Genomic DNA, 19,577 nt, shown 5'->3' on the forward strand with positions numbered 1-19,577 from the left:
GAGGTGATCTTGGCATCTGAACTGCAGTGCTTACCTTACACACTTTGGGTAGCAACTCAAACCAGCGGTAGAGTGGAAGAGATGTTCTGGAAGCTTTGTCCTGTGGCCAGAATTTTAAAACACCACTCTGAAAATCCAGGCCCCTAAGTTTTCACTTAGTTATCCTCTACGTATACTAAAGATTCGATGCCTTAGAGCCCTCAGTTTGTTTAGAAAGGAAACTATTGGCGTCCTTTTTGGAAATCAGAACTCTTGAAGTCCTAAATACTTAGAGCTCCTTAGTCTTCAAATAAATGCTTTCAAACTAGCAAATTCAAATAAAAACAGCATTTGTAACCACCCAATTGGTGTCTCACAAATAAAATATGCTGGATAAATAGGTGTACTACCATGCCAAGTAGCTACAGTGCTAGCAGGAGGCTCTTGTCAGCTCTTTGGACTGTAGAGTTCAAAATGTCAATGCACCACTGCTGAATAGTGCAGGGGAAAGCATTTATTTAGCGTCCCACTCTGAAAGTGTGCTTTGGAGACAAATATCAAGATGCAAGATCGGGTGGTAAGTACCATAAGATTTGGCTAAGATGCTCAACATCTAATGATATTTTACAATTCTATTGATTATTTGGATTGCTTCTTCCAAAGATCAGCAGCATTTTGTACGGGTTCTTGCTGAGCAAGCAGACTCAGTTGCAGATATACTTTTTGCCCTTTTAGTTCACCCCTTTGCTTTCATTACAAATTCTCTGGCCTTATGTCCTGTGGGAATTCAGCAAAGAACTGCATAAGGACCTCAGGCCCCCACTAATCAGGGAAAGCAAAGACTGAAATGCCAGCAATTTTTAAAGTCTTTAAAAATGTGAGGAAAGGAGGATTCATTTTTCTCACATTCTCTAAAGTTATACTCCCAGCCTGGTCTTTCACGATGAGGAAAAATGGCAGATCATTATTTTGAAAATGAGATCTATTTTCAGAGAGATTTATTCTGCTTTTTTTTTTTTTGGTGATTCTTCTGTCAGGATTTTGAGGTTGGAGATGGACAAAGCGTAGAGGACTTCATAATTTAAAAACCAAACAAATGAACAGAAACAACCAAACAACTACAGTCCGTGTTGATCCGGCCTGTTTAATCTTATTATGTGGCAGTAACTTGGGAGGAAAAAGTCATAATGTCAAAAATCCATTCCTACAGAAATGTGTTACGCTGTCGGTGAAAATGTCAGGTTTCTTATAACAACAGATCTTCTGTAAAGTTCTCATTGTGAAGCTGCTGATGGTAATCCTTCCTGAATTGAGAAACCTCTGTTCAAATCCAGTCCATCACCTTTGAAAATAGTGCCTCAAAGTAGTCTGCGCTGTGCTGGACGTGCCATCAAGTTTAAAAAAATAAAACAGCCCTTTTCTACTGTCTGAAGTAAAGAACAAAGTCTTACACAGCACGTTAAGGGAAAGAATTGAGATTGTGTAAAATAGGTCAGAGACATATTTAATCGTAAAGGGCTTGGTTGGAGAAAGAGAGAGAATAAAATTTTCCGTAACGGCGATCAGGTAACCCTGAAGTGTAGTGGTTATGAAATAATTACACCCCAGAGGGATTAGAGGCATCTGCCATTGCCTGCTGCCTTGTAAGGCCTTGGGGATGTGATTAACTTATGATAATTAAAGCTCTTATAGTGGAAATACAGCGTGAAAACAGAGAGTCTGATAAAGTTTCGAAGTTGTGGCTTGGAACAACGTCTAATGCTCGTGTTAACCTGTGCTACTTGCTTGTTTGTAAACACCCTCTTTCTTTATATGTGTTTCCTTATTGTCTGATCTGTGGCAAGCGGCACAAGAAATGAATGTTTCTGGGGACCCAAAGTACTTTTTTCAGTGCCTTGGGTTGCATTAGCATCGTGCTGCTGCTTGAGTGATCAAATTTGCAAGTACCCTTGATAAAGAATCTGCTTGCCAGTTTAAACAGCATGGAGAGGGAATCACACTTGTGTTTCTCGGGACAGTAAAACTGTGCGAAGCAACTGTATGGATTAAAAAAGCCAAATTCTGGATGGCTCCAACTTTTGCAACGCTCAGCTGGAAGTAAGTCGGAAACATCCCCGATCTCAGTGAGTTTGGTGTGTGGTATTATGGCAAGTGGAGGTCTGTCACTGCCCATGTGTAGTCCTATAGGATGCTTTGTAGCCCACTGCCTTCACCAGAAATGCTCCCATCGGTTTCTTCTCAACTCTGAGAAAGTAATTCCGAAGAAAATCTTTTCATTCTGCACAATATTAAGACTGCTAAAATTAGGGGACCTTGTCTTCACAATGAAGGTGTAGCGAAGATACTAAGAAATCTGTCCTGAGAACTGAAAAACGCAGGAGCTATTTTATGATTATGCCCAGCCTGGATATCATGTTCCCTTTCTATAGTTTCACATAATCTGCTTGCAAATTGGATAACCTGATCTTAAACAAAAAAGTTATCCTGACACTCTTGTTACACGCTGAAAAGGACAGCCATTTGAAAATCAGTTTTCCGAACATTTTTCCTGGGTAGGTGAGTTCTTAGACTCTTCTAAACTTCTTTCTGCTTCATACAAAGCATAGGCGTGGAATATTAAATACTGAAATACAGTGATGTCAAAGTAGGAATTTTCCATACCTGAGACTCTGTGAGACTCTAAATATTTTTGTCTATTTTTTTCACTTACATTACACCAAAGCTCAACATTCAGCATACCAAACATGGTGTTCACCAGCAGTGGCTTTATGCACGTGCTGTCAGTATGCTCTTCTGGAGGGGCATATTGTTTATTTTACTGATAGAAAAGTGATGCATTTCAGATTGTTTTGGTGAAAGAAATGTTTTACCGATGTGTTTTTATTTCAGCAGCTGTGTATTAGTGGTTTTGGTTTTTTGTGTGTTCTAGCCACTGTGGATCTTGTTTGTACTGTTATGGGTAACGACAAATTTGCTAGAAGCACGTGATTTTCAGGACAGGTAAGGACAGGTTGCTCCTGGGAAGGGTATGAGTGGACTGGATGCAGAAATTCGATGGTGTGCATCAGAGGCAGCAGTTGGTCAGGCTCTTCGGCCCCGTGTCAGGCGCTGGGCTCTGCCTGCCACCTGCCAGTCAGACCTTGCGGGTGACTTCTTTGGGGACTGACATCTGTTGTGAAGCTGCCATCTCTTCAGAAGTAACTGATGATTTTCTTGCAGCACTGAAGTTGCACTGCCACTGTTTGTTGACCTCTACATAACCTCAGGAGGTTGGGGTAGTCACTCTTAGTAAATCGAAAGATTTACTTATTACTTACGCTTCAGATGTAGGCTAATTTCCCTGTGAAATCTGTGTAGGCAATATTCAGGGTTAGATGCTTTTGACTTCTGCAAAGTTAATGCTATTTATTTTTGTCTTGTCTTTGATCTAATTAAGTACTCTAACATATTCCTATCCACAAGTATGACCAGACTGATGCATATGTATGCAACACAATATGTTTCCATGCTAGTTTGTGTTTACTGACCACTGTATAGGATAGGGGGGTGGTTCCTTGAAAAAATGTGTCTATCCGTTATTTGTCATTTATGGCAGCACTTCCTTACCAGTGGGTTGGTGGGATAGATGGTAATCCTCTCATTCCGTGCACTGTGCAGAAGGATGATATATTAAAGATGTGCAGGAGGTTACCCCTCTTACACAGATTAGTACTAAGACTTAAAGGAGTTGGACTTACCAATTCATTATTTCAGTTTTTTTAGTGGGCTCATTTAGAACCACAGAGCTTTCCTATTTTATTGATAGCATAATTCAGGGGTACTGGATATTGCTTCATAATTCCTTATAGTCACCTTGTGAATGATGTACTGTTGCTCATGGTTAATACTGGAGATCTGCTGAAGTAGCTATGATACACTTTTATTCCCCTAATTCAAAAGGGAAGTAAATACTGTTCCTATTTTGTTCCCTCTTCCTTACAGTGGAGACCACTAAAATACCTGACATATTGTAGTATCTGTGGAGTACTATGTTTATACCACGTTACATGTCTGCTCGCTCTGCTACGCTGTGTGTCTGGTATTGGGTGCCAGTGCTTTGGGCGTCTCTACCCAGGGAGGTTAAAGCCCACTGGTATCTGGGATGCTGGACCTCTTACAAGTCATACCCTAATCATATACTGTGCATCCATTTGGCTGCTGAGGAGGACAGTTTGGTGTTTGAAGGCACTTCTTTTTCTTTGCTGTGCTTAATAGTTTTTATATCATTTATTTCTGTTGAGCAGAGTTGAAGCCTTTATTTTTTTGTCCTATTGCTTGCATGAGACTGAGGTCAAGAAACACTTGCTTTCAGACCTGTCTACAAAAAATATGAAACATTTTTGGGAAGGAATGGATTAGTGAAGTGCTCTCTTTATAGAAATAATACTCTTCAAATGTTGTTAATGAAGTTGTTGATGTTAACTTGGTGCTCAAATACTTCTATGAATCCTAATTTGCCACTGAGTGCAGTTCCTTAAACCCGGGGAACTTTATTTAAAAGAAAAATTCAGCAACTACAAATTAAACCACCTTTGAGCCTTTCAGCGCAACTCATTCTTTGTTCTTGTTAGCTCTGACACTATGGTTAATTGACTCTGGATAAAGAACACATCGACTTCAAGGCAGCCAGTAACGCTTTGCCTGAAAGCTCCCCATACCAGTTCTTTGCTTTCAGTGATTCCAGGTATTTTGAACAGTAGAAAATCTTACAGTTCATAGACTTGGAGCACTTAATATTAATTTGCCTGGATGGCAAACATTTCTGTGTTTTTGCTCTGTCGAGACACCTGAAGGTGGTCGGCCATCCCATGGAGGCTGGAGAATTGGCAAGTATATTTCTCACGAAGAAGAGGTTTGGGGATTTGTTTCCTTTCACACTGATTCTCCAGAAAATTCAGTTCTAATGTGTCAAGATATCTCTTTTTAGCAGTGCCAGAATAGTTCATTTAAAATTTTACCAGTTGGTAGTTTTATGTTTCTGTCAGGCTTAATAGTTACATGTTTTTTAAACTGCCGTGACAACTGGTGCTATTTGTTGGTACAACAGAAAGGCAGAAATAAATAAAGATAAATTTATATCATAAAGTAGTATTCAGAAATGAAAACCTGTGAACTACCGTGTATTTTATTTAGCAACGGATCTATGCTGAAAGGTTCAAATGGACTTAGGGTTACCTGCATCTGAAATGCAGTGGTTGGATCATTTCTAGCTGCAACCAGTGCTTTTTATTATGCATCAATCAGGAGCTAGTAGCAACAGCACTCTGGTGGAGCAGATGGGGAAATTGTGTTAAGGACACATTGGAAATCTGTAATAAAATGAGTATCAAAATAGTTAGTCAGGGCAAACCCACCTGTGCTGCCAAGTGCAAAACTCTGTAATGTGTTCTTTGCATACTTTTGTTTCTTGTTCAGCTGTAGTCTTACGGTGTTGACAATTTGTCTGCCACAAAGGAAAGATGGTTTTCTTTGCTGGATGCTCAAGGTCACTGTTTCTTCTTGCTTGAGGAGTACATCTAAGAGCCAGTTGGTCTGTGAGGATGTCTGGGTGCAAGAGTACACGCTATATGTTCACCAAAGCAGCAGTGAAGTGCTGGGAACCCATAAATTGTCTGCAGGTTTCAGTGCTTTGTCAGGATGGATTGCATCATTCACAGTTATCACAGGTTTGGCTTGGGATTGTTCCAACGAGTGACACTCCTACGGTGTTTCAAGCATGGTTTCCCAAGTCACCTTGGGAATGCAGAAAAAAATGTTTAAAAAATTTTCAATTGTATGTACAACACAATTGTATTACAAAACCAGGAGGCAGGTCACTGTTTGTGAGCAGTGCTGAACTTATGCCCTTGTCCTTTCCAGCCATATTAAAAATAAAACAATAAAAATAAAAAAGAAAATGGTGAAGGTGATCTTCATTCAACCCATGATACAGCTACATGGAAGTGTCCTCTGAAAATGCCAGTCTAGAGGGCTAAGATTTCATCACAGTGTCAACACGAAGTTTAAATTCCATCTGTTGCCATTTCTCTACAAGCTAGGACACAAATTCAAGAGTCGGGTTTTGGTGGAGTGCTTCCCTCAGTGCTCGGAAAATTCCCCACCGAGATGATTGTATTTATGGTGCTATGTAAGAGAGAATAAAAACAATGGTGAGTGGTTCCTGGTGAAGATCTGAAAGGGTGATGTGGTTAAGACCTATCTATATTGATGGAAGAATTGAAAAGAGAGGCTACAGTAAGACTGAGCTTTGGCAATTTGCCTGCTTATATATTGTGACTGAGTAAAGAAAGCAGCTTGCACATACCACAAATGGCTGAAAACAATGCATGTAAGCGTTTTGCCACGTTCGCTGTCTAATTTAATTTTGGAGTTCCAGACTTTAGATAAAATCTTCCTGTTTTTTCTTTTGCTTGCACAGGGACTGATAGTCATGCTTGGTGATGAAATGTTGTTCTTTCAGGTGGAACAAAGTGTCTGTGGCACTGCAAGACCTGCTAACCCATGCCTAATTTCTCTTCTCTCTGCTTTGTCCATTTCTAGCAATGGTGAGCTTCTGTAGGGACTGATCAGCTTCTACTTAGTGTCCTTTAAAATCCTTTTGAGTTGACTGTTCATCACCGGGAGAGCTGAGTCAGAAAGCTGCATCGGGGCATGCTTGTGTGCTGGAAGTGGCCTCGCTGTGATGAGCTGGGATCCTTTGGGCCTCTTATTGTGGTTAGGGTTTGGTGAGAAGGACTTACAGAAGCGATGTGGATACAAGTGGAGGCACTGGCAGATGCAACTGACACCACTCCAAACTTCCAGAAATCTGTTTTTCATGGTTTTGATGTTTTGCCCTGTAAGGCAATGCAGAAAAAAGACATGGGATTATCAGGGCTTCCTCACTTTGAAGGGCTCTTTACAGGAAACAGATCTTCTGGAAAAACAAAACAAAACACAAGGCATTAGCCAAAAAGCTTCAGTTTTCCATTTATTTTCTTCCTTATTTGTGTTCACATCTTTTCCAGAAGTTGTGATGTGCCTTGTTCCTGGAGACATCTTTTATGAGCTGATGCACTTAAGTGCTCTTCTGTATTGGAAAAGAAAGAATGAGTCTGCTGTACAAAGGCACTTTACTCTTGACTTACTGTTATTCTTTAATCCGATCTCTTCAGGTTGGTTTGGTTTACTGATGGCTCTGGAGAAAGGGATAAAGAAGACCGATGGCACTAGTCCTTATTATGCACAGGCATGGTTGTTGGAAATGGGTGCTGGAAGGAGAGTCATCAGGCTTAAATGTTTGTTATTCCTGGCTCTGCTGCTGACCGGCTGAGACATCTTCAGGAAGTGATTTCACCTGTTCTTTTTCTGTCTCTCTAACCCACAGACGAAGTGTAGAACGCAGGGAGGTGTTCACTGTTGAGAACTGTTTTTATGTATTATTCATCTTACCATTTGCTCTTTTACTGAGTCGCCACAATGTTCATCATTGTGAGAGCCAGGTCCTTAAAAGGGAACACTCAGGCATGCTACGGTGTGAATAGAAATAAGGGTGAGCAGTGACTTATCAGTACTTTCCAGAGCTGACCTATTGAATTCAGATACAGATCTGAACACACAAAAAAGATGAAGCAAGTGCAGAAGTGGATTTATATTGCAAGGAACATAGTTATGTTCTTAGGAAACAATATGAACCTGCATTATGACAGCACAGATACCTCTACCCCAGATAAAAATGGAATTTGCTGGCATTTAATAATGCATTCAGAAGCATGCTGTACTCAGAATAAATGGCACTCTTATTTGTTGGGCTGCAGCAGTTAGCACCGCTACATCTCGCAGTGCGGCACCTCTCTAATGACGGCATGCAGCGCTGGCCGGGCTCGGCCGGTGTTTCTGTGCGCTGCCTCATTCCCAAGGGTAAGGGACTGCTGGGAAGAAAACTTCCTTGCCCGAAGCTCTCTGACTATTTGCTAGCAGGGGATCAGCGAGCGGCTCTCGGCTATAACCTGTTCGTTGGTGTGAAGGTGCTGTGCCACGTGGGCTCGCTGCAGGCAGGTAGCAGCCGGCGGTAGGCAGAGGTGAGGCTGAATGCCTGCCTGTGAGGGGCTGCTGTGGCCCCGTGGCATCGCTTCCAGCCTGTGGTGAGTCACAGATGTAGCCCAGCTGTAATTGCAAAGATTTCTGATGTGCATAGCTCTTATTGTTGCTTTGTTTGAATGTAAGTGCCAGCAACCTACACGGGTTGGCTGTTTGGAAGAAGAAAGCTGTTTGTGCAGTGGAAATGAGCGTGTCTCAGCTCCGTGTTGGTGCTGGGTGCTTACAATGGGGCTCTACAGGAGCAGAGCAGAGCGCAGCTGTACTGCAGCATGGAGAGAGTCCATGCAAGCGTCTCGTTTTGCCAATAGTTTGCTTTTCAGAGTTTAAATAATATTTATTAAAAAGTTACGCTAAATGGTCACATGTGCTCCATTACCATAATCTTTACACTGGCTCTCGTGCAGTGTTTTAGGTTTTTGTTTTAATTTTTAATAGAGCCCCCACAGTGTGCAGGGTTTGGGAAATGCAGCTCTCATTATGGAGTTAATGAAGTCTGGCCAAGGTTGCTCCAAGCTCTGGGATCGTGTTGTTGTCTGCTGGGCGGATGTGTTCTGGTGTGACAACTTTACCTTAAATCACAGAAAATAACAGTGCTGGGCTGGGAAGTCCTCAGACCTTGCTGAAGAGCTTCAAGTTAATAAACCCAGGGCTTCTGGGAATCTGCTGCTTGTCAGCCCTATCTTCCTGATTTTTAAAGCAGTGCTTGGGCTTAAAAAGGGGGAGGGGGGCTCCCCAAAGGCATATGTTTGAGAGATAAAAGATACGAAAGAGACTTGAAGAGTTCCTATTGCTTGTGAAATCCATCTCATTTTTCCAGAGGGCTTGTAAAATAAAATTGTGGATGCTTCCTCTCTTCATGCAATTTAATGTGACGAGTAAGAAGGGTGGAAAAAGAGGATGTCTTTATCTAGAGCTGCTTGGCTTTTCTGCTGGTAGGTGGCAAAAGGGACACAGGCAGATTGACTAAAAAAAGGGTAGATTTAGATGGATGTTAGGAGGAAATTCTTTACTCAGAGGGTGGTGAGGCGATGGCACAGGATGTCCAGAGGAGCTGTGGATGCCCCGTCCCTGGCAGTGCTCAAGGCCAGGCTGGATGGGGCTTGGAGCAACCTGGTCTGGTGGGAGGTGTCCCTGCCCATGGCAGGGGGTTGGAACTGGCTGATCTTTAAGGTTCCTTCCAACCCAAACCATTCAATGCTGATTCTTTTTTTGTTTTGTGCACTTGTTTTGCTTTCAATGTAGTGTGACTCCCCCCCCCCCCCCCCCCCCCCCCCCCCCCGTTATCAGATTGTACTGCTATATCATTTCATGCTTTCCATCAACCCATAGAAACCTTCATTTTCTGCTTCAGGTAAATTTTGTCTGGGAAAGGAAAACAGTCCAGAAATCATTTTAGTATCTTGTGCAGAGAACCACACATTCACAGACATGATTGTTTCAGCTTTAGTATAAATGTGGTGCTACAGTGTCACATGGATATATTTGTGAGGAGCAGTAAGCTGGTTTTGGCTTCCTGCTGAAAGCAGCATGGTTGGTGCTGAAATAAGAGATGATACAATTTGGGCCTGAGGAGATGGGCCTTGTCTTTTTGTCCTCTGTTTTTAAGGAAAAGCTGGTGGGGTTGAGTTTTGTTATTGTGTGAAGGTTATTTTCCCCTCCTTCTCCTTCCATGAAGAGTAACTGTTGAGACTTTGGATGTTAAAACAGTCCTGACGGGGCTGGAAGATGTTTACAGGGCTTGGATGGCTTGGCCAAAGGAATGAGATAAATGGCAAATTCTATTTCAGAAATAAAAACACCCAGCGGAAAACGATCCTCTGTCATCATGGGCCTGTTGAAGGTGTTTCAAAAAGTCTTTTCAATGACTGTATATTGGGGACGAACTGCTACTGATGGGGGATGCCAAGAAGCACCTTAGACTTACGGGCTCCGAGGGCTTTTATTCCCCCATGAAAATCAGTTTTAAGGTACGGGGCCTTATTGCTTCCATGCAAGTGAAAAATACCGCGGTGTACATGTTGCACGCTCTCCTTGGTACTTCAAAAGCATCAGAGCACTTTTTAAGCACTTTATGAGACATTTGGGAGTAGATAATCCTGTTTCATAGGAAATCTCTTTTCGAACCTGACGTCAGTGTGTAACAGAGACCCTTCAGAGGTTTTTGATTTGTCTTGGGGAGCGATGAAATTCCTGCCTCAGTTCTTCTGATACCCACGTGAATGTGGGAGATGGTGGTCTGCAGCCTTACAGGCTTCCAGTTACGTGCCCGTGCATTAGGCTGTGAGAGCCTGTTTTAATCTTTCCTGCAGGAGCTCTTGCATTTAGTATACATAATTAAACAGTCCTTAAGCAAGAGAAAGGCTTAGGTCCTGGTGCGTGAGTGGGTTAACCCTTGGCAATTTGTGCTGTCCTGCTTTTAGAGAGCTGACTGCAGCAGTTATTTCTCTAGTAGCCTTGTAAAACTGTTAGGCAAATTAGTGTTTTGCTTCATCTTTCAGATAGTCTTTTAATTTCATGTCCCTGTTGACGGAGAAGCTGTGTGACACTGCAGACTGATGCTCCGATGTTCTGCTGTTCGTGCTTGCTCTGTTATAACAGGAATGTGAGACCCACTGCTGTAAGGTTTGTAAACTGCTAAACGGGCAGTTAATTTGGTGCCAGACTACACAGGGAGATGGTGCACTACGCTAACAGCACTAATACGGCTTATGAATTGAGAGGTAATGCTGTTTAAAGGTGTCTGCCGAAACAGAAGGGAATGAAGATGTTGAAAGCAATGTCTGTCTGACTGACGGCTTGGACAGCAGCTGCAGGGACTGCTGTCACCTCTGGCAAAGGAGAGGAGTAGCCTTGTAAACTGGAGACTGCCCTCGGCTGTAGCTTAGTTATAGGAGAAAACAGAGCACATGCATGCACTTGAGAAACTATTTAGATTGTTTGAAAACTTCCCATTAAGGCTGCAGCTATTATTTAATAGAATAATTAAATCTCAGAGTGAACAAATGGTACATTTCAGGTTTTCTTTATTTTATTTAGATTCCTAAATCACCTTGTTTTCATCTGAGGGATCAGCAGCGATGGTCTTTGAGCTCTGTGGGCTGGATTCAGATGTGTAAGGAGAGGCTGTGGTTTCTGTTGTCCTCTGCATGACCTCTTTGCTTACATCAGGAATGAATTTGGCCTTCTGCCTCTCTTCCCATTGCAGGCTGCACTTCTGTTGTGTCCTATCAATGAGTAATTACAGCTAGAGCTCTGCTCTATTGATTTTAAACCCTTCATGAAAGAAGCTTCTTGAAAAGGTTTGATGCAGGTTCACTTAAGAGCCTTTTTTGTTGTTATTGTTTTTGTTTGGTTTTAGCCTGCTGTCACTGGGCCAGAGGGTACGTGCTGCTCGCCTACGGCCAAAACCCCCTGAGCTAGGGCTGGGAGCAGGGGTGTTAGAGCTTCCTTGAACCCAGAGAAGGCAAATGCTGGGCAGGGGCTAGAAAGGCCCTGAAACTTCTCAGTTTTGCATGTGCTGGGTCAGTCGTGGTCTCCAGCTGTGTGTGGCTGCTGTCACTACCTTGGGTGGCCTTCTGGAGGTAGACCAGGTTCTTCAGGGGGGAGAATGGATGTAGCCAGGTAGCACTTAGGGGCAGGGAATGGCTGTGCAACCTCTGTGGTTACAGAAGATGGATGTCCACTGGGTCTCCAGGAGCTCAGGGCTACATGTGTGTTGCTGGTTCATGGACTCATTGCACTGTAACCCAGTTCAGAGCTCTGTCAGTGAGAGGACATTTTCCCCACCTTCACTTGCCCCTTGTTCCTGCACCTGGGAACCAGTAGGCAGGTTGCTCTCACTGACACACAACTTGCTGTGTGAGCATCTTTTGTCAAACAATGCCAACCTAAAAGCACTCAGTTTCCCTTACACATCTTAGAACTTCATTATTGATTTTGGGAAACTGAGGCATGTGTAATGCTATGTAAGCTGTGAAATAGGCCAGAAAAAAAAAATCCATCAGTTGGCTGAGGGCCTTTGACATTCAGACTGAATCCATGGGTAGATCCTATCAGTCTCTTCATTTGAGCTATCCTACATGCAGGAAATAATTATGAAGGAGTTCCTATCAACTAACAGTTTGTAGTGGAGTATTTGCCCAGGACTGAACCTCTATAACTACATTTAAACTAATTTGAAATGTAGGTGCTAAATAATAGCTATTGCATAATGACTATGTGGTTTCAACTTAGCCGTAGAGTAGAAGAGATGTGTGGTAAGTGTGGGCTAATAAATGGCAAGTGTTTATTCTTCTCTGCAGTGTTTGCTAAGTGTGACACAGGTTGGCTCTCTTTCTTTAGTCTGAATTTTCTCACTTTCCTAAAGGTACTTTTTCCATCTGTCCTGACATGGATTAAAATATCTGCTTACCAGAAACACTCTCATTAACTATACAGTTTTACAGTGATTTGGGGGGTTCAAAGTAAGTATTGATTTCTAAGAACATGGATACTAATAATAATTCTATATAACTGATGTTTAATTTTTCATATATAGAAGGCTATACTTAGAATTTATAATGGCTGTGTCTGTTACTGTCCTGAAGGACAATTTCATAGAGGCTTTAATGTGCTGTCAATTTTTTTGTGCTAAAGATAGCAAAGATAGGAGGAAATTTTGAGGAAGAAATGATTTTTTGTTGTTTTTGCACTTTTTTTTGTTGTTTAATGATGTTTGGCTTTAAAAAAATATATAGGTACAGTGACAATGAGTTGATATTTTTGAATGAAGCTTTGCTGCTAATTATTTAGCCAGTGTTTGGGAGCTGTCATCCACTGCCATCATTAGCAGTAAATCAGGATGTTGAAGGGGGGCTGTCAGTAACTTAGTTCAGGAGGTAGTGGAAGAAGTAATTTCCTTCCCAGTAAAAAATAAAACACAATGAAATGCTATTTCAGGCTCATATTTAAATGTTACTTTTGCTGTGGCCTTCAAAAATAGAAATGAAAGTTAGAAGAAAAAGTTCAAGTGAAAAATATTTAACTTCAGTAATCTGTTTTTTTCTGATGTTTATATTTCTTTGGACAGGGTATAGAGTAGTCTACTTCTGAAAACACGGTAGGTTAAAATCAATTTATTCTGCAAGATGTTTGGCTGGGATATACAGGTCCTGTGATAATTTATAGCAAGAAAAAAAAACATTCTATCCAATCCCCTCCTTTTTGGGGAGCTATGGGGCTTGGATGAGTACATGCAATTTGGAGTTGTAAGCAGCATAAGCTATTCGTTTTTTAAATTCCAAAGTGGGAAATCTGACTTAGTGATGACTTATGACTTTTCACGCCTTATGCTGCAGCAGAGCAGAGCATTTGAGGCCAGATCCTTTGGTGCTTTGAGTAGGCAGAGCAGTTCCAGAACTGATCATCTGTTGCACAGAGGTGGTCTTTGATCGCTTGGATTAGATCCCATTCATTGGTTCATGGTATGACGGAGATGAGTAGGCATTTCTCCTAAGAGAAGGAGGAAGAGACTGTAGACTGGTAATATAATTTCTGTGGAACACGTAGTGGGTTGAACCCCCCCCCCATCTTTACTTCCTGTGAAGTTAAGATGTTAGTATTTTACGGAAGATGCACCAGGTGGCTTTTTGGAAGATGCACAGTCCTTACTTTGGAGTATCACCTGGCTTTAGATTCTGTTTCAAAAGCCTCCTTTTGTGTTTTCCAAGTCTTACAAAATTAGACCATTCTGGATTAGTCTGAGTTTAAGGAATTAAACTAACCACATTAAGGGAAACTGTACAATAGGTTTGTCTGATGGTCCGAGGCACAACTTCCAAGATCTGTGCTGCTCAGTCTTGTGTTTATATTACACTTTAAATTTTTCCAATTCATTTCAAGTTACTCTAAGCAACAGGGCTCGGCACTGCTCTTCTAGCAGGCTGCTGCACCATCTGAAATAATAGTGTTAGCAAACATTTCAACTTGCACAGCTTTCTTCTGGCTCATCTCCTTAACTTCAGCACACAGTTTCTTTCCCTTTATCGATAAGATTCTAAGAGACTTGTAACTTCTATTTTGGAAATAAATGGATTGCAGTTCTTGCCATGCGTGGAAGCACACTGCTGTTACAAGAAGCTCTAGAGCAAGGACAAGGAACCTCTGACAGAAACCTGTCTGGCTTTGGCCACCTGAATGCTCTTTCCTCCTAAGATGCCCACTAGAATGGAGCCAGGACGTAATTAGGCCACTGTTGGTGTTGTTACCAAGTGCTCAGGTTTGTTTTGGGGCTGTGCCATCCTGTATGACACCCAGTCACATCTTAGGAACAGAATTTCCCAGGGACCTCTCACAACACTTGGTGTGAGGAGGGCTGCAACAAATTTGGCTGCTTCCATCCTCAGACATGTATGTCCAGGTTCTCCCAAAAGAGCTCTCTTTCTTAGAGCAGCAACTCAGGTGGCATTTGAATTTTAGAAATTTGTTTGGAGCCCTTGGACATCATCCACCCAAACGGAGCTGGGCAAATGTGCAGATCAGGCGCTCACCTCGGATGCTGCCTGCTGGTCAGTGGGCATGTGCACACACATTTGGGCTGCAGCAGACTCGTGAAAGGGGCTCCTCAGGTAACCACACAGATCTGTCCTTGTCCCTCAGGGGACAGCAGGTGCTGGTGCCATCACACTAGGACATCTTTCCAAAGGAGAAGAGTGGGTTTTACAAACCCAGCCAAAGATGACGGGGAGGGAGGAAGGCAGGTGTAGGTCCTCATCTCACCAGTGAGGCCTCTCCTGTAAGTGGATTTTAGCAGGGGATTAGGAAGCCCCATGTTGTGAACGAGAGCGTGAGCTGTGTGTTGGTGTGTGCTGCCATGAAAACGCACGTCCCGTGAGCTGGATGTGGCAGCTGTGGATCGGCATCTCCCTGGTCACACCCTGACTGCGCCCACCTGAGGGGCTGGAAAGTCCCTCTGGGACTTTGGGAAGGCCATACCTCACCTAGTGGCACCAAGGTTCCCCGGGAAATTCAGATATTAGGAAGGTTGTGGTGATGTTTGCATGGCCTCAGGCCTTGGGCATGCATTTTCTGACTCGAGGGGGAGCATTTAAATTTCAGCTGTGCTGTGGATTGCCGGCCTTACTGTATTATTGACTTGTGATGAATACGTTTTGGAATGGAAGCTAGATGAAAGGAAAAAACAAAGTAATTTTGACATTGCTTATAAAGCTTATTTACAAGATTCACGTTCTCCATCCTCTTTCTGCCAATGATATTAGCGTTGATGAATTCCTATTTAGAGAAACACAGATCTTATTCTATCAAGGGGTAAATATGCAGCGTGATACACAGGGATTAACTGCGCAAGTCATTATCTTTGACACGCTATCTTTAGTGCTGCTAGTCCTTCTCTGCAAAGGATCTGTTCTATATTTAAATAATTACCGTTGAAGAAAAATTAGGTGATTACCATGACCTCACATGTCTTTTAGCAATTTTTGGCGAAACCCGAATAGTCCTGGTTGTATGACAGAGGTGTTTGTTAATTTCTGTAGCGCATTGTGCATTTGAAAAATGTCTGCTGTGATGGTATTAGTTCATCTCATTTCTCTGGAGTGGTGACAAAGCTAATAAAAGACTGAATTGGGTAATGACTTCTATACAGCAAACATTTGCTGCTAGGCAGCCCACTGACAAAATGACATGGTCTTTCAAAGCCTTTTTGCACATGTAAAACCTTCACCATTTAACTGACTTACAGAAAACTGAATCATTCCAAGAAGTTTTCCCCCATACAACCACATTTTGTTTCCAGAAGGTAATTACACCCTTGGAGAGCAAGCTGACTAGTAAGAGCTTTGTGCTGCAGAAAATCCTGGAGGTAGGATTACCTGTCTAATGATGATAGCTACTCCCCTTAATGAGCTTCTTATTGCCAGTGTTCGTGTGTCTTTGGTAAATTGTATTTGTAGCCTTCCTTGAATCCAATGATGCTCTGGAGGGGACTTGCTAACAAGAAGCTATTCAGTTCTGCCATCAAAACGACAGAAAGACTAGGGTGAATTTCCTCCTCTTGCTGGAGTTCAGCTTTGCTGACTAAAGTTAAATCACCCTGCGAAGGATGAATCATCAGTGGCTCACAAAAATAATTTCTCCAGAGAAAAATGTTTGGCCTCTGAAATAGACCAAGTTGCAGCAGGATTTCCCCGAGGGAAGACTCTCCTTCCCAAACACAGTGTCTTCATCTCCCCCTCCCTTCCAATTATCGACGCTTCGACACTCTTTTAAATTTGCCAGTGTATCTAACAAGTTTCAGAGCTAAAATGTTCCTAGTAAAATGTCAAAAAATTGAAAATATTCTTCATCACTGTCACTGGTTGTTAGCATCTAGGCTGCTTAAGCAGGGAAGCAAGTAAGTGGGTTTCCTGAGCTTTGACTTCTGTTCTCTGCAAGCACTGCCTTGTTTTCTTAGGCGTCTTAAAAACTTCCACGGTATGTGACCCCCTGTATGTTGTATGTTTTTCCTTTCAAAATTGAATAGCTTTCAGCGACGCTCCATGACATTCAGCCCTCTGATTCCTTAGAAGCTAGTGGACTATGATACAAAAGCGGCATACATGCTTAACCTAATGTAGTTTCACCTCTTTTAAAGGTTTATGAAGTGTAATGCTCCTTATTGTCAAGGTATTTGGATTTCACTATATGAAATTTCACTTTATGGCTACTTGTAAATGACATGCTGGGATGAAACTGTGAGAAAAGGAAGGGTGTATGTGAGACATGAAAGATGGTGATATACTCAAGGATGCTCAGGGAATCATTTTTATCCTGCAATTAAACTTCAGAAGCCTGTGACTTCCAGTCCTATGCTAAAAAAATTGCATTTCCTGAATTAAATTTGCAAAGATGGTATTGTTGTCAGCAACAGCAACTCCTGGCTCTGTGCCTAGCTATGCTTGTGCTCAGGAATAAGATGTTGGGCTGCCGAGACAGTGTTTGGATACCTCTTTGAGGTAGATCATGGTACAAGTGTGTTACAGTTTGGGAGCCCCTACAGCTATCCTACATCTGTCATGTCTTTTGTATTTGATCAAAGAGTGAAGGGAAAAATAGAGAATATGTTTGTCTCTGACACTCACTAAATATACTGGTCTGGAGAAAAAGTTTTCCAACTGCAATTTTTTCTCTTTAATTTCAATATTTTTCTATTTCAATGGGAGTGAACAAAGTATCCTTCTGTCATGATGCTAGTGATGGTGGTAGCACAAATACACCCAACTCTGAAGCCTTGCTGAGAATTTCTGTTGAAGCTTTATTTCTTCATTGAAAGCATCTTTATTTCCTGTTAGCAGAATGCTTCTTGAGGAGGAGGTAGGAAAATGTACTGATTTCATAGCTTGAATTTGCCAGAAACTGAAATTTGCATTGTACTGAAAAGTGCAGATTCTCTTTTTTCATTCACATCTGTAAAGCTGAAATGTTCAGTTCTCTTTAAAATGCAACGGCGCAGTGTTTTATTCATCCTATTATCTGTTTGTGTCCTAACAGAAGCCTATTTTGACTGTCACATCATGAAATGACATAATAATTACATGTGTCACAAGAAAGGTGCCAGTGGTAATGAAACCAGCTGTTTGACTGTCAATATATTTAGTTCTGTGATATCATTTCACGCTTAATTTGGGTATTATGTCATTAAATATTTGCTGAAATGCATGTGGATTCATTACTTTTGCATCTCATCCTATTTTCACTCTCAAAGGGTAGAGCCACCGCTTGGAGACTTGTGGCTGGGTGGACGTACACGGGTGTCTCCCTGGCCATCGGACACCGCCGCAGGATCAGGCAGCTTTCACTGCCTTGGGGCCTGCTGCTGCTCAGGTCCGTGAGGTAGGAAGCTGCTTAACAGACCTGCAGGCTCTGGGGAGGCTTTACCTTTATGGCCTGCATGGGAGTGGGAAGTGGAGCGTAGCACCAGAGCCGCGTTTCTCCTGGAAATGCTCTCGGGGTTCTGAGCTCCCTGCAGCCACATGGACTGAAACTTTTACTGCAGTCCCCGGGGAAGTCCTTTTTGGAAACAAGGATACTTCCACTGTGTACCACGTTACTGGTCTCATGATCCGGTGCTAGGAAGATGATGCAGGTTTTAAGTAGCCATTATTTATTTTTTTTTATAATCACTGGAAATGCATGGCTCTCTCTGTGTCGTAGCTGGGGCTTCTCGGTGAGTAGGGAACGTGCCTTCGTTGTCAGAGTCAACGGGACCTTGTGAGAAATGGTGGGGACCAATGCTTGGAGCCCCGTTTGCACAGGGCTGCCGAGTCAAGAAGTCAGTTCAGTGGGATCTGAAACTTTGGCACTGTCGTGTGGTGGAAACCTGAGAAGTCACTGCTGCTTAGTCTGTAATTTTTACCACAGCGTTATAAGATATGATAGCACCAATTCCTAATACGTATCGCGAGGGGTAGCACAGTTTATCACAGATGGAAACAAACTCATTTCATGTTCAGTAGACTATGAAATGAGTCACAGCTGTTCCCTCGCTGTCACACAGTGACAAACGGCCTTCATTACAGAGCCTCCGCAGCGTGGCTCTTCAGCCAGTTGGCTCGCTTGCTCCATGCCCGTCCCTCAGCAGCTCCCTGCGAGCTGCAGGCAGCGGGTCAGCTCCTGAAGAACAGATCAGTGTGGCTTGTCAGATGGGGGGCTTGTTGTTTGTAAAGCTGTAATTGGTATGCTTTTCTGGTCAGAAATTTGACTAACATCTGTAAGGTACAAACTCTCTCGAGTGATCTTCGTTAACGATAACATCTGCTTTTGTAGTGACTTGCAACCAAGTATCGTTCCAGTGCTAGCTAGGAAATTAAAGCTCCTGGACCAGCTCTACCCCAGAGCTTGCATATATCTGGCCTCAGGATACTTGAAGGACCACTCTCCGCCTTTGCTGTGTGTTTGTCCCTACCTTTACTAGGTGTGGTAGTCCACGGTTTTGTATTTTACCTGTGGCAGCTCGGATGTGGGCAGAGACTCTTCTCAGCGTTGCTGCTGGCATGGCTAACTCTTGCACATCACCTGTGAAGATTGTCATTTCAACTGAAAACTGCTTGTCCTTTTGGGGTTTATTAAGCTGCTTACTAATAAGTAGCAGGAGCGATTTTGCTCCATTACTCAGCAGTCCCAGCTCCCCTGGGCCTGAGCAAACAAGCGAAGACATTAGGGTGGAATCCATTATATTGAGCTTGTTTGAACAGCGTCCAGTGCACAGGCACCGACTGTGAAGAACAGTGATACTTCACCAGAAATACTTATGGTCTCTCTCTTCTTTAATTTCTTCTTCCTTTAGCTCAAGTAGTCATCTAGTCCTGTTTGTCTTTTAATGAGATCAGCTTTTGTTCCCTATTGGAAGGTTAAAAATAACCACGGGGAAATAATGTTCTGATTGCGGCACCTGGTGCTACTTGTTTGGTGGTCTTGGATGCAGAAGGATGACAAGAAATGCCTGA

The 19,577-nt window shown here is 42.6% G+C and overlaps 1 protein-coding gene across 21 annotated transcripts in view; it reads left to right on the plus strand.

Annotated features, from left to right (window-relative positions):
* Positions 1-19,577, plus strand: part of RGS6 (regulator of G protein signaling 6) — a 281,434-nt gene that overhangs the window by 48,848 nt on the left and 213,009 nt on the right. The gene's annotated exons all lie outside the window — the stretch shown is intronic.

This window comes from Anser brachyrhynchus (genome assembly GCF_964034855.1).
Source record: "Anser brachyrhynchus genome assembly, chromosome: 5".
NCBI classification, from domain to species: Eukaryota; Metazoa; Chordata; class Aves; order Anseriformes; family Anatidae; genus Anser; species Anser brachyrhynchus.